The sequence below is a fragment of the Cupressus sempervirens genome, chromosome 7 (genome assembly GCF_028749045.1).
Source record: "Cupressus sempervirens isolate cs-2001-9-10 chromosome 7, ASM2874904v1, whole genome shotgun sequence".
NCBI lineage: Eukaryota > Viridiplantae > Streptophyta > Pinopsida > Cupressales > Cupressaceae > Cupressus > Cupressus sempervirens.
The window spans coordinates 692,235,695-692,250,966 of NC_143124.1; positions in this window are offsets into that span (position 1 = coordinate 692,235,695).

The window sequence follows — 15,272 nt, forward strand, 5'->3', positions numbered from 1 at the left end:
CCAAGTACTCTCACCAAGTCACCCCGCTAGTTCGACCCACCAAGTCGACCCTTTAAGTTCGTTCATCAAGTCACCCGGCCAAGTCGGCCCACCAAGTCGACTCTTTAAGTCCGTTCATCAAGTCACGTGACCAGGTCAGCCCACCGGGTACTCTCACCAAGTCGACTCTTTAAGTTTGTTCATCAAGTCGCCCGGCCAGGTCGGCCCACCAAGTACTCTCACCAAGTCGACTCTCTAAGTCCGTTCATCATGTCACCCTGCCAGGTCGGCCCACCAAGTTGAATCTTTAAGTCCGTTCATCAAGTCACCCCACCAAGTACTCTAACCAAGTCGATTCTTCAAGTGCGTTCATCAAGTCACCCGACCAACTACTCTCACCAAGTTGACTCTTTAACTATGTTCATCAAGTCACCCCACCAAGCACTCTCGCTACGTCAACTCTTTAGGTCCGTTCATAAAGTCACCCCACCAAGTCGACCCTTCAAGTGCGTTCATCAAGTCACCCCACCAAGTACTCTCACCAATTCGACTCTTTAAGTCTTTTCATCAAGTCACCACACCAAGTACTCTCACCAAGTCAACTCTTTAGGACCGTTCATCAAGTCACCTCACCAAGTCGACCCTTGAAGTCCGTTCATCAAATCACCCCACCAAGTACTCCCACCAAGTCGACTCTTTAAGTCAGTTCACGAAGTCACCCAACCAGGTCGGCCCACCAAGGACTCTCACCAAGTCGACTCTCTAAGTCTGTTCATCGGGTCACCCCACCGAGTACTCTCACCAAGTCAACTCTTTAGGTCCGTTCATCAAGTCACCCCACAAAGTTGACCCTCTAAGTTCGTTCATCGAGTCACCCCACCAAGTCGACTCTTCAAGTCCTTTCATCGAGTCACCCCGCCAAGCCGACTCTTTAAGTCCGTTCATCAAGTCACCAGAATAACTACTCTCACCAAGTCGACTCTATAAGTCCATTCATCAAGTCGGCCCACCAAGTACTCCCACCAAGTCGACTCTTTAAGTCCGTTCATTAGTTCACCCCGCCAAGTACTCTCACCAAGTCAACTCTTTAGGTCTGTTCATCAAGTCACCCCGCCAAGTCGACCCTTTAAGTCCGTTCATCAAGTCGCCCCGCCAAGTACTCTCACCAAGTCGATCCTTTAAGTCCTTTCATCAAGTCACCCCACCAAGTCGACTCTCGAAGTCCGTTCATCAAGTCACCAGAACAAGTAATCTAACCAAGTCGACTCTTTAAGTCCATCCATAAAGTCACCCCACCAGGTCGGCCCACCAAGTACTCCCACCAAGCCGACTCTTTATGTTCGTTCATCAGTTCACCCCGCCAAGTACTCTCACCAAGTTTACTCTTTAAGTCTGCTCATCAAGTCAAGCCACCAGGTACTCTCACCAAGTCGACTCTTTGAGTCTGTTCATCAAGTCGCCCCACCAAGTACTCTAACCAAGTCGATTCTTCAAGTGCGTTCATCAAGTCGCCCCACCAAGTACTCTCACCAAGTCGACTCTTTAAGTCCTTTCATCGAGTCACCCCGCCAAGTACTCTCACCAAGTCAACTCTTTAGGTCCGTTCATAGAGTCACCCCACCAAGTCGACCCTTCAAGTGCGTTCATCAAGTCACCCCGCCAGGTCGGCCCACCAAGTCGAATCTCTAAGTCCGTTCATCAAGTCATCGTCCCGATCTGGCCGAGCCGTTCTGGCCGAGCCATGCTGGCCGAGCCGATCTGGGCGAGCCATTCTGGCCGACCCGATCCTGCCGAGCCGTTCTGGGCAAGCCATGCTGGTCGAGCCGATCTGGGCGAGCCATTCTGGCCGAGCCAATCTGGGCGACCCGTTCTGGCCGAGCCGATCTGGGCGAGCCGTTGTGGCCGAGCCATGCTGGCCGAGCCGATTTGGGCGAGCCGTTCTGGCCGAGCCATGCTGGCCGAGCCGATCTAGGCGAGCCGTTCTGGCCGAGCCGATTTGGCCGAGCTCCAAAAATGGTGTCGTGGATGGCTGTTTGGTCGCCTCTGTGCCAACTCGATCGGCACAACATTGGGAATGGTTCGACAGCGGTTGTCGTTCCAATGTGTCATCGGGATGTCTTGGAACGCGGCCTTCCAAGGGCGAGCTCGCGTCTAGCACTTGGATTGTGCTTCGTCACAAGTGAATGGGGAGATCTCTTTGTGAACGGCGGCATGGCGATTGCAAGAGAAAATTGACTTAGTAGTCGAAGCATTGGCATCGGGCCATTGTGACGGCCTTGCAATTTCTCTATAATTGCAACCTATGTTTGCGCAGTAGCAGAGTTTGCATGTATGATTGGGCTTTGTTCTTGACGGTTCCAAGTACTCTCACCAAGGCTGGGCGAGCCATGCTGGTCGAGCCAATCTGGGCGAGCCATTCTGGCCGAGCCGTTTTGGCCGAGCCATGCTGGCCGAGCCGATCTGGGCGAGCTGTTCTGGCCGAGCTGTTCTGGCCGAGCCGATCTGGGCGAGCCAATCTGGGTGAGCCGTTCTGGCCGAGCCATGCTGGCCGAGCCGATCTGGGTGAGCCATTCTGGCTGAGCCATGCTGGCCGAGCCATTCTGGCCGAGCCATGCTGGCCGAGCCGATCTGGGCGAGCCGTTCTGGCCGAGCCGATCTGGCCGAGCTCCAAAAACGGTGTCATGGATGGCTGTTTGGTCGCCTCTGTGCCAACTCGATCGGCACAACATTGGGAATGGTTCGACAGTGGTTGTCGTTCCAATGTGTCATCGGGATGTCTTGGAACGCGGCCTTCCAAGGGCGAGCTCGCATCTAGCACTTGGATTGTGCTTCGTCACAAGTGAATGGGGAGATCTCTTTGTGAACGGCGGCATGGCGATTGCAAGAGAAAATTGACTTAGTAGTCGGAGCATTGGCATCGGGCCATTGTGACGGCCTTGCAATTTCTCTATAATTGCAACCTATGTTTGCGCAGTAGCAGAGTTTGCATGTATGATTGGGCTTTGTTCTTGACGGTTCCAAGTACTCTCACCAAGGCTGGGCGAGCCATGCTAGCCGAGCCGATCTGGGCGAGCCATTCTGGCCGAGCCGTTTTGGCCGAGCCATGCTGGCCGAGCCGATCTGGGCGAGCCGTTCTGGCCGAGCCGTTCTGGCCGAGCCGATCTGGGCGAGCCGTTCTGGCCGAGCCATGCTGGCCGAGCCGATCTGGGCGAGCCGTTCTGGCCGAGCCATGCTGGCCGAGCCGTTCTGGCTGAGCCATGCTGGCCGAGCTGATCTGGGCGAGCCGTTCTGGCCAAGCCGATCTAGCCGAACTCCAAAAACGGTGTCGTGGATGGCTGTTTGGTCGCCTCTTTGCCAACTCGATCGGCACAACATTGGGAATGGTTCGACAGCGGTTGTCATTCCAATGTGTCATCGGGATGTCTTGGAACGCAGCCTTTCAAGGGTGAGCTTGCGTCTAGCACTTGGATTGTGCGTCGTCACAAGTGATTGGGGAGATCTCTCTGTGAACGGCAGCATGGCGATTGCAAGCAAAAATTGACTTAGTAGTCGGAGCATTGGCCTCGGGCCATTGTGACGGCCTTGCAATTTCTCTATAATTGCAACCTATGTTTGTGCAGTAGCAGAGTTTGCACGTTAGATTGGCCTTTGTTCTTGACAGTTCGAAGTACTCTCACCAAGGCTGGGCGAGCCATGCTGGCCGAGCCGATCTGGGCGAGCCATTCTGGCCGAGCCGATCTGGGCGAGCTCCAAAAACGGTGTCGTGGATGGCTGTTTGGTCACATTTTTCATTGAATTGGATTTTTAAGGGAGTTGTCCGCGCTGTCGCAGATTTCTAATGCAGAGCGAGCCTCGCACTAATAGCTTATATAGGAGAGGTTGTTGCCGCGAGCCTCTCCCATGCCCCTTTCATTGATTCAACATTGGTGTCTAGGCGGATCGGATTGTTGGCTTTTCAAACGGTGTATGCTGATGTTGAATGAATGAAAGGGGCATGAAGCGATCTCAGTGCTTTTCCTCGGCTCTCCTTTAGATCATGTTTTCCGATGACTCAATTTTGGAAAAGGTGAGGCAGCGGTTGCCGATCCATGGCGTGTGTTTTTGGTGGTTTTAAAACTTGATCTAAACGTGAGCCTTTGTCTAGCACTCCGGCGTTGCTTGGTATAATGGCAATTTGCTATGGGTGCTCGGCGCTTTAGCAATTTGTCATGGTGTACTTATCGCGGCTACATGGGAGCTTTAATATCGAAAGCTCTCGGTGAAAAATGGTGGCCGAGCCATGCTGGTGGACCCGATCTGGCTTAGCCATTTTCGTCGACCCGATCTGGCTCTCGTTTCTCACTCCATCGGCACAAATTCGAGAGTTGTTCAACAGCGGTTGTCGTTCCAATGTGTCATTGCGGTGATCTGGGGAGCGATGCTAAGTGCGGGAGCTTGCGTCTAGCATTTGGGGATGTTTGTGCAAGCGAGCAGGGGAGCTTCTCTTATCGGAACCTCTCCGTGGCCTTTGAATATAGACCTAGTGCCGACGATATCGATGGATACGAGCCTTGGATTATAAAATTGTTCAGCTAACATTGGTTTTTGTGAGAGATGGGTACGAAAGCACTTCCCGATCGATACGCGGGAGTTCCCTAAGATCGCCTCTGTGCCAACTCTATCGGCACAACATTGGGAATGGTTCGACAGCGGTTGTCGTTCCAATGTGTCATCGGGATGTCTTGGAACGCGGCCTTTCAAGCGCGAGCTCGCGTCTAGCACTTGGATTGTGCGTCGTCACAAGTGAATGGGGAGATCTCTCTGTGAACGGCGACATGGCGATTGCAAGAGAAAATTGACTTAGTAGTCGGAGCATTGGCCTCGGGCCATTGTGACGGCCTTGCAATTTCTCTATAATTGCAAGCTATGTTTGCGCAGTAGCAGAGTTTGCATGTTAGATTGGCCTTTGTTCTTGACAGTTCGAAGTACTCTCACCGAGTCAGCAAGTCACCATGCTGGCCGAGCCGATCTGGGCGAGCTCCAAAAACGGTGTCGTGGATGGCTGTTTGGTCACATTTTTCATTGAATTGGATTTTTAAGGTTTTTGTCCGCGCTATCGCAGATTTCTAATGCAGAGCGAGCCTCGCACTAATAGCTTATATAGGAGAGGTTGTTGCCGCGAGCCTCTCCCATGCCCCTTTCATTGATTCAACATTGGTGTCTAGGCGGATCGGATTGTTGGGTTTTCAAACGGTGTATGCTGATGTTGAATGAATGAAAGGGGCATGAAGCGATCTCAGTGCTTTTCCTCGGCTCTCCTTTAGATCGTGTTTTCCGATGACTCAATTTTGGAAAAGGTGAGGCAGCGGTTGCCGATCCATGGCGTGTCTTTTTGGTGATTTTAAAACTTGATCTAAATGTGAGCCCTTGTCTAGCACTCCGGCGTTGCTTGGTATAATGGCAATTTGCTATGGGTGCTCGGCACTCTAGCAATTTGGTCATGGTGTACTTATCGCTGCTACATGGGAGCTTTAATATCGAAAGCTCTCGGCGAAAAATGGTGGCCGACCCGATCTGGCTTAGCCATTTTCGTCGACCCGATCTGGCTCTTCTTTCTCACTCCATCGGCACAAATTCGGGAGTTGTTCGACAGCGGTTGTCGTTCCAATGTGTCATTGCGGTGATCTGGAGAGCGATGCTAAGGGCCGGAGCTTGCGCCTAGCATTTGGGGATGTTTGTGCAAGAGAGCAGGGGAGCTTCTCTTATCGGAACCTCTCCGTGGCCTTTGAATATAGACCCAGTGCCGACGATATCGATGGATACAAGCCTTGGATTCTAAAATTGTTCAGCCAGCTAACATTGGTTTTTGTGAGAGATGGGTACGAAAGCACTTCCCGATCGATTCGCGGGAGCTCCCTAAGATCGCCTCTGTGCCAACTCGATCGGCACAACATTGGGAATGGTCCGACAGTGGTTGTCGTTCCAATGTGTCATCGGGATGTCTTGGAACACGGCCTTTCAAGGGCTAGATCGCGTCTAGCACTAGGATTGTGCGTCGTCACAAGTGAATGGGGAGATCTCTCTATGAACGGCGGCATGGTGATTGCAAGAGAAAATTGACTTAGTAGTCGAAGCATTGGCCTCGGGCCATTGTGACAGCCTTGCAATTTCTCTATAATTGCAAGCTATGTTTGCGCAGTAGCAGAGTTTGCATGTAAGATTGGCCTTTGTTCTTGACAGTTCCAGGAGATGACCTCCGGAACTTTTGGATTGGGCCCCTTCAAGGTGAAATTCATCCAGTTGATCGGATGAGCTCGATGACCATTTCACTCCCTTGGCTCCATGAATTCAAATCCCATCCAGCTGCCGTGAAGCCATCCCGATTTTGCTATGCGAGGGCTCTCTCCCCAGAGTCGTTCTCTTTGCAACAACTTCTTTGGTAAAAAAATTTCGGAATGGTTCGGCAGCGGTTGTCGTTCCAATGGTGCCGTTGTGGTGGTTGCCTGGGCAGCGATCTGAAGGGCGAGCCGTCGTCTAGCAGTTGGGCTGCGCATCACGGGTGACAAGGGAGCCTTTGTAATCGGAAGCTCCCCGTGACCATTCGATGAGAAGAGCCATTGCTTGTGCGAGCAAGGACGAATGCAGCCTCAGATTCCAAAGGAAATCAACGACATCGGATCTATATATAAGAGCGGAATGAAGCAGCAACCCGTTTTCCATGCGCGGCTCCCCAAAGTTGCTCGTCTCTCTCACTCCATCGGCACAAATTCGGGAGTTGTTCGACAGCGGTTGTCGTTCCAATGTGTCATTGCGGTGATCTGGAGAGCGATGCTAAGGGCGGGAGCTTGTGTCTAGCATTTGGGATGTTTGTGCGAGCAAGCACAGGGGAGCTTCTCTTATCGGAACCTCTCCGTGGCCTTTGAATATATAGACCCAGTGCCGACGATATCGATGGATATGAGCCTTGGATTCTAAATTTTTTCACAGCTAAGATTGGTTTTTGTGAGAGATGGGTACGAAAGCACATCCCAATTGCTACGCGGGAGCTCCCTAAGGTCGCCTCTATGCCAACTCGATCGGCACAACATTGGGAATGGTTCGACAGCGGTTGTCGTTCCAATGTGTCATCGGGGGATGTCTCGGAAAGTGGGCTGGCCTTTCAAGGGCGAGCTCGCGTCTATCACTTGGATTGTGCGTCGCATCGCAAGTGAATCGGGAGATCTCTCTGTGAACGGCGGCATGGTGATTGCAAGAGAAAATTGACTTAGTCGGAGCATTGGCCTCGGGCCACTGTGATGGCTTGGCAATTTCTCTTTAATTGCAACCTATGTTTGCGCAGTAGCAGAGTTTGCAAGTAAGACGGTCCTTGTTCTTGAGAGTTCCAGGAGATGACCTCCGGAACTTTTGGATTGGGCCCCTTCAAGGTGAAATTCATCCAGTTGATCGGATGAGCTCGATGACCATTTCAGTCCCTTGGCTCCATGAATTCACATCTCCTAACCGATGACAATCTTTTGCTCCTTAGACGACCTCATAATAAATTGGGTCGTGGATGGCTGTTTGGTCAGAATTTTCAACGATTTGGATTTTTATGGCGGATGTCGGCGTGTTCGCTAATTTCTAATGCAGAGCGAGCCTCGCACTAATAGCTTATATAGGAGAGGTTGTTGCCGCGAACCTCTCCCGTGCCCCTCTCATTGATTCAACGGAGGTGTCAAGGCGGATGGAAATGTCGGATTTTGAAACGGTGGACGTCGACGTTGAATCAATTGGAGGGGCATGAAGCCCACCCTCAAGGTGCTATTCCTCGACTCTCCTTTAGATCATGTTTTCTTGTCACTTAGCTGGCGCAATTTCGGAAAGCAGTTGGGCTGCGCGTCACGAATGACAAGGGAGCCTTTGTGATCGGAAGCTCCCCGTGGCCATTCGATGAGAAGAGCCATTGCTTGTGTGAGCAAGGACGAATGCAGCCTCGGATTCCAAACGAAATCAACGACATCGGATCTATATATAAGAGCGGAATGAAGCAGCAGCCCGTTTGCCATGCGCGGCTCCCCAAAGTTGCTATTCTTTCTCACTCCATCGGGGCACAAATGCGGGAGTTGTTCGACAGCGGTTGTCATTCCAATGGTGTCATTGCGGCGAAATTTGTTCACAGCTAAGATTGGTTTTTTTGAGAGATGGGTATGAAAGCACATCCCGATTGCTACGCGGGAGCTCCCTAAGGTCGCCTCTGTGCCAACTCGATCGGCACAACATTGGGAATGGTTCGACAGTGGTTGTCGTTCCAAAGTGTCATCGTGGGATGTCTTGGAAAGTGGTGTTTCTTTCAAGGGCGAGCTCGCGTCTAGCACTTGGGTTGTGCGTCGCGTCACAAGTGAATGGGGGATGTCTTGGAAAGTGGTCTTTCTTTCAAGGGCGAGCTCGCGTCTAGCACTTGGATTGTGCGTCGCGTCACAAGTGAATGGGGAGATATCTTTGTGAACAGCGGCATGGTGATTGCAAGAGAAAATTGACTTAGTCGGAGCCATTGGCCTCGGGCCATTGTGACGGCCTCGCAATTTCTCTTTAATTGCAACCTATGTTTGCGCAGTAGCAGAGTTTGCATGTAAGATGGGCCTTGTTCTCGAGAGTTCCAGGAGATGACCTCCGGAACTTTTGGATTGGGCCCCTTCAAGGTGAAATTCATCCAGTTGATCGGATGAGCTCGATGACCATTTCAGTCCCTCGGCTCCATGAACTCACATCTCCTAACCGATGACAATCTTTTGCTCCTCTGCCGACCTCATAAAAAATTGGGTCGTGAATGGCTGTTTGGTAGGAATTTTAAAGGATTTGGATTTTTAAGGCGGATGTCGGTGTGTTCGCTAATTTCTAATGCAGAGCGAGCCTCGCACTAATAGCTTATATAGGAGAGGTGGTTGCCGCGAGCCTCTCCCGTGCCCCTCTCATTGATTCAACGCCGGTGTCAAGGCGGATGGATATGTCGGATTTTGAAATGGTGGACGCTGACGTTGAATCAATTAGAGGGGCATGAAGCCCACCCTGGATGTGCTATTCCTCGACTCTCCTTTAGATCATGTTTTCTTCTCACTCAGCTGGCGCAATTTCGGAAAAAAAGGTTTGGCAGCGGTTGCCATCCCTCACCGCGTCTACTTGGTGATTTTAAAACTCGATCTAAAACGGGAGCCCTCGCCTAGCACCTCCGTCCGGTGTTTCTCGGGTATTGCATAAAATTATGCCAACGGCACGAATCCCCCAACGAATGCCTACGTTTGGACCCTCTCTTAGATCACCTTCTTCGATCACTCGACCGACGCAACTACGGAAGAGACTTGGCAGCGGTTGCCATTCTACAGCGCGTCTGTTCAGCGATTTCGAAGTTGATCTAATGGCGAGCCCTTGTCTCTAGCCATGAGGTGGGTGCTTGGCGCTCTAGAAAAATTTTTTGCGTGCCTATCGCGGCTACAATGGGAGAGGTGGTTGCCGCGAGCCTCTCCCGTGCCCCCCTCATTGATTCAACGCCGCTGTCAGGGCGGATGGATATGTCGGATTTTGAAACGGTTGACGCCGACGTTGAATCAATTAGAGGGGCATGAAGCCCACCCTCGAGGGTGCTATTCCTGGACTCTCCTTTAGATCACGTTTTCTTGTCACTCAGCTGGCGCAATTTTGGAAAAAGGTTTGGCAGCGGTTGCCAGCCCTCACCGCGTCTACTCGGTGATTTTAAAACTCGATCTAAAATGGGAGCCTTCGTCTAGCACCTCCGTCCGGTGTTGCTCGGGTATTGCATAAATTTATGCCATCGGCGCGAATCCCCCAATGAATGCCTACGCTTGGACCCTCTCTTAGATCACCTTCTTCGATCACTCGACCGACGCAACTACGGAAGAGACTTGGCAGCGGTTGCCATTCTACAGTGCGTCTGTTCAGCGATTTCAAAGTTGATCTAATGCCGAGCCCTTGTCTCTAGCCAAGAGGTGGGTGCTTGGTGCTCTAGCAAAATTTTTTGCGTGCCTATCGTGGCTACAACGGGAGAGGTGGTTGCCGCGAGCCTCTCCCGTGCTCCCCTCATTGATTCAACGCCGCTGTCAGGGCGGATGGATATGTCATATTTTGAAACGGTGGACGCCGACGTTGAATCAATTAGAGGGGCATGAAGCCCACCCTCGAGGGTGCTATTCCTGGACTCTCCTTTAGATCATGTTTTCTTGTCACTCAGCTGGCGCAATTTCGGAAAAAGGTTTGGCAGCGGTTGCCAGCCCTCACCGCGTCTACTTGGTGATTTTAAAACTCGATCTAAAACGGGAGCCCTCGTCTAGCACCTCCGTCCAGTGTCGCTCGGGTATTGCATAAATTTATGCCATCGGTGCGAATCCCCCAACGAATGCCTACACGCTTGGACCCTCTGTTAGATCACCTTCTTCGATCACTCGACCGACGCAACTACGGAAGAGACTTGGCAGCGGTTGCCATTCTACAGTGCGTCTGTTCAGCGATTTCGAAGTTGATCTAATGCCGAGCCCTTGTCTCTAGCCATGAGGTGGGTGCTTGGTGCTCTAGCAAAATTTTTTGCGTGCCTATCGTGGCTACAACGGGAGAGGTGGTTGCCGCGAGCCTCTCCCGTGCTCCCCTCATTGATTCAACGCCGCTGTCAGGGCGGATGGATATGTCAGATTTTGAAACGGTGGACGCCGACGTTGAATCAATTAGAGGGGCATGAAGCCCACCCTTGAGGGTGCTATTCCTGGACTCTCCTTTAGATCATGTTTTCTTGTCACTCAGCTGCCACAATTTCGGAAAAAGGTTTGGCAGCGGTTGCCAGCCCTCAGCGCGTCTACTTGGTGATTTTAAAACTCGATCTAAAACGGGGAGCCCTCGTCTAGTACCTCCGTCCGGTGTTTTGCTCGGGTATTGCATAAATTTATGCCATCGGCGCGAATCTCCCAATGAATGCCTACGCTTGGACCCTCTCTTAGATCACCTTCTTCGATCACTCGACCGACGCAACTACGGAAGAGACTTGGCAGCGGTTGCCATTCTACAGCGCGTCTGTTCAGCAATTTCGAAGTTGATCTAATGGCGAGCCCTTGTCTCTAGCCATGAGGTGGGTGCTTGGCGCTCTAGCAAAATTTTTTGCGTGCATATCACGGCTACAAGGGGAGAGGTGGTTGCCGCAAGCCTCTCCCGTGCCCCCCTCATTGATTCAACGCCGCTGTCAGGGCGGATGGATATGTCAGATTTTGAAACGGTGGACGGCAACGTTGAATCAATTAGAGGGGCATGAAGCCCACCCTCGAGGGTGCTATTCCTTGACTCTCCTTTAGATCATGTTTTCCTGTCACTCAGCTGGCGCAATTTCGGAAAAAGGTTTGGCAGCGGTTGCCAGCCCTCACCGCGTCTACTCGGTGATTTTAAAACTCGATCTAAAATGGGAGCCCTCGTCTAGCACCTCCGTCCGGTGTTGCTCGAGTATTGCATAATTTTTTGCTATCGGCGCGAATCCCCCAACAAATCCCTAGCCTTGGACTCTCTCTTAGATCACCTTCTTCTATCACTCGACCGACGCAATTACGGAAGAGGCTTGGCAGCGGTTGCCATTCCACAGCGCGTCTGTTCAGCGATTTCGAAGTTGATCTACTAATGGCGAGCCCTTGTCTAGCCATGAGGTGGGTGCTTGGGGCTCTAGCAATTTTTTGTGTGCCTATCGCGGCTTACAATGGGAGCTTTGACAACAAAAGTTCTCGGCGACCCTCCCCAATAGAAATCAGTGCTTGTGTTCGCGAAAGACACGTTATTCGGATTTTTGGAATATTGGCACCAGCATCGTTTCTATTGGGAGGGCCGTGAAGCCATCCCGATTTTGCTATGCGAGGGCTCTCTCCCCAGAGTCGTTCTCTACGCAACAACTTCTTTGGCACAAAATTTTCAGAACGGTTCGGCAGCGGTTGTCATTCCAATGGTGCCATTGTGGTGGTTGCCTGGGCAGCGATCTGAAGGGCGACCCGTCGTCTAGCAGTTGGCCTGCGCATCACGAGTGACAAGGGAGCCTTTGTTATCGGAAGCTCCCCGTGGCCATTCGATTAGAAGAGCCATTGCTTGTTTGAGCAAGGACGAATGCAGCCTCGGATTCCAAACGAAATCAACGATTTCGGATCTATATAAGAGCGGAATGAAGCACAGCAGCACAGCCTGTTTGCTATGCGCGGCTCCCCAAAGTTGCTCTTCTTTCTCACTCCATTGCCAAAATTTCGGGAGTTGTTCGACAGCGGTTGTCATTCCAATGTGTCATTGCGGTGATCTGGAGAGCGATGCTAAGGGCGGGAGCTTGTGTCTAGAATTTGGGATGTTTGTGCGAGCGAGCAGGGGAGTTTCTCTTATCGGAACCTCTCCGTGGCCTTTGAATATATAGACTCAGTGCCGACGATATCGATGGATGCGAGCCCTTGGATTCCAAATTTGTCCACAGCTAACATTGGTTTTTGTGAGAGATGGGCACGAAAGCACATCCCGATTGCTACGCGGGAGCTCCCTAAGGTCGCCTCTGTGCCAACTCGATCGGCACAACATTGGGAGTGGTTCGACAGCGGTTGACGTTCCAATGTGTCATCGGGGGATGTCTTGGAAAGTGGTCTTTCTTTCAAGGGCGAGCTCGCATCTAGACCTTGGATTGTGCGTCGTGTCACAAGTGAATGGGGAGATCTCTCTGTGAACGGCAGCATGGTGATTGCAAGAGAAAATTGACTTAGTCGAAGCCATTGGCCTCGGGCCATTGCGAAGGCCTTGCAATTTCTCCTTAATTGCAACCTATGTTTGCGCAGTAGCAGAGTTTGCATGTAAGATGGGCCTTGTTCTCGAGAGTTCCAGGAGATGACCTCCAGAACTTTTGGATTGGGCCCCTTCAAGGTGAAATTCATCCAGTTGATCGGATGAGCTCGATGACCATTTCAGTCCCTTGGCTCCATGAACTCACATCTCCTAACCGATGACAATCTTTTGCTCCTCTGCCGACCTCATAAAAAATTGGGTCATGAATGGCTGTTTGGTAGGAATTTTAAAGGATTTGGATTTTTAAGGCGGATGTCATTGTGTTCGCTAATTTCTAATTCAGAGCAAGCCTCGCACTAATAGCTTATATAGGAGAGGTGGTTGCCGCGAGCCTCTCCCGTGCCCCCCTCATTGATTCAACGCCGGTGTCAAGGCGGATGGATATGTCGGATTTTGAAACGGTGGACGCCGACGTTGAATCAATTAGAGGGGCATGAAGCCCACCCTCGAGGGTGCTATTCCTGGACTCTCCTTTAGATCATGTATTCTTGTCACTCAGATGGCGCAATTTTGGAAAAAGGTTTGGCAGCGGTTGCCAGCCCTCACCGCGTCTACTCAGTGATTTTAAAACTCGATCTAAAATGGGAGCCCTCGTCTAGCACCTCCGTCCGGTGTTGCTTGCTCGGGTATTGCATAAATTTATGCCATCGGCGCGAATCCCCCAACGAATGCCTACGCTTGGACCCTCTCTTAGATCACCTTCTTCGATCACTCGACCGACGCAACTACGGAAGAGACTTGGCAGCGGTTGCCATTCTACAGCGCGTCTGTTCAGCGATTTCGAAGTTGATCTAATGGCGAGCCCTTGTCTCTAGCCATGAGGTGGGTGCTTGGCGCTCTAGCAAAATTTTTTGCGTGCCTATCACGGCTACAAGGGGAGAGGTGGTGTCCGCGAGCCTCTCCCGTGCCCCCCTCATTGATTCAACGCCGCTGTCAAGGCGGATGGATATGTCAGATTTTGAAACGGTGGACGCCGACGTTGAATCAATTAGAGGGGCATGAAGCCCACCCTCGAGGGTGCTATTCCTGGACTCTCCTTTAGATCATGTTTTCTTGTCACTCAGATGGCGCAATTTCAGAAAAAGGTTTGGCAGCGGTTGCCAGCCCTCACCGCGTCTACTCGGTGATTTTAAAACTCGATCTAAAACGGGAGCCCTCGTCTAGCACCTCCGTCCGGTGTTGCTTGGGTATTGCATAAATTTATGCCATCGGCGCGAATCCCCCAACGAATGCCTACGCTTGGACCCTCTCTTAGATCACCTTCTTCGATCACTCGACCGACGCAACTACGGAAGAGACTTGGCAGCGGTTGCCATTCTACAGCGCGTCTGTTCAGCGATTTCGAAGTTGATCTAATGGCGAGCCCTTGTCTCTAGCCATGAGGCGGGTGCTTGGCGCTCTAGCAAAATTTTTTGCGTGCCTATCGTGGCTACAAGGGGAGAGGTGGTTTCCGCGAGCCTCTCCCGTGCCCCCCTCATTGATTCAACGCCGCTGTCAGGGCGGATGGATATGTCGGATTTTGAAACGGTGGATGGCGACGTTGAATCAATTAGAGGGGCATGAAGCCCACCCTCGAGGGTGCTATTCCTGGAATCTCCTTTAGATCATGTTTTCTTGTCACTCAGATGGCGCAATTTCGGAAAAAGGTTTGGCAGCGGTTGCCAGCCCTCACCGCGTCTACTCGGTGATTTTAGAACTCGATCTAAAATGAGAGCCCTCGTCTAGCATCTCCGTCCGGTGTTGCTCGGGTATTGCATAAATTTATGCCATCGGCGTGAATCCCCCAACGAATTCCTATGCTTGGACCCTCTCTTAGATCACCTTCTTCGATCACTCGACCGACGCAACTACGAAAGAGACTTGGCAGCGGTTGCCATTCTACAGCGCGTCTGTTCAGCGATTTCGAAGTTGATCTAATGGCAAGCCCTTGTCTCTAGCCATGAGGTGGGTGCTTGGCGCTCTAGCAAAATTTTTTGCGTGCCTATCGCGGCTACAAGGGGAGAGGTGGTTGCCGCGAGCCTCTCCCGTGCCCCCCTCATTGATTCAACGCCGCTGTCAAGGCGGATGGATATGTCAGATTTTGAAATGGTGGACGACGACGTTGAATCAATTAGAGGGGCATGAAGCCCACCCTCGAGGGCGCTATTCCTGGACTCTCCTTTAGATCATGTTTTCTTGTCACTCAGATGGCGCAATTTCGGAAAAAGGTTTGGCAGCGGTTGCCAGCCCTCACCGCGTCTACTCGGTGATTTTAAAACTCGATCTAAAACGGGAGCCCTCGCCTAGCACCTCCGTCCGGTGTTGCTCGGGTATTGCATAAATTTATGCCATCGGCGTGAATCCCCCAACGAATGCCTACGCTTGGACCCTCTCTTAGATCACCTTCTACGATCACTCGATCGACGCAACTACGGAAGAGACTTGGCAGCGGTTGCCATTCTACAGCGCGTCTGTTCAGCGATTTCAAAGTTGATCTAATGGCGAGC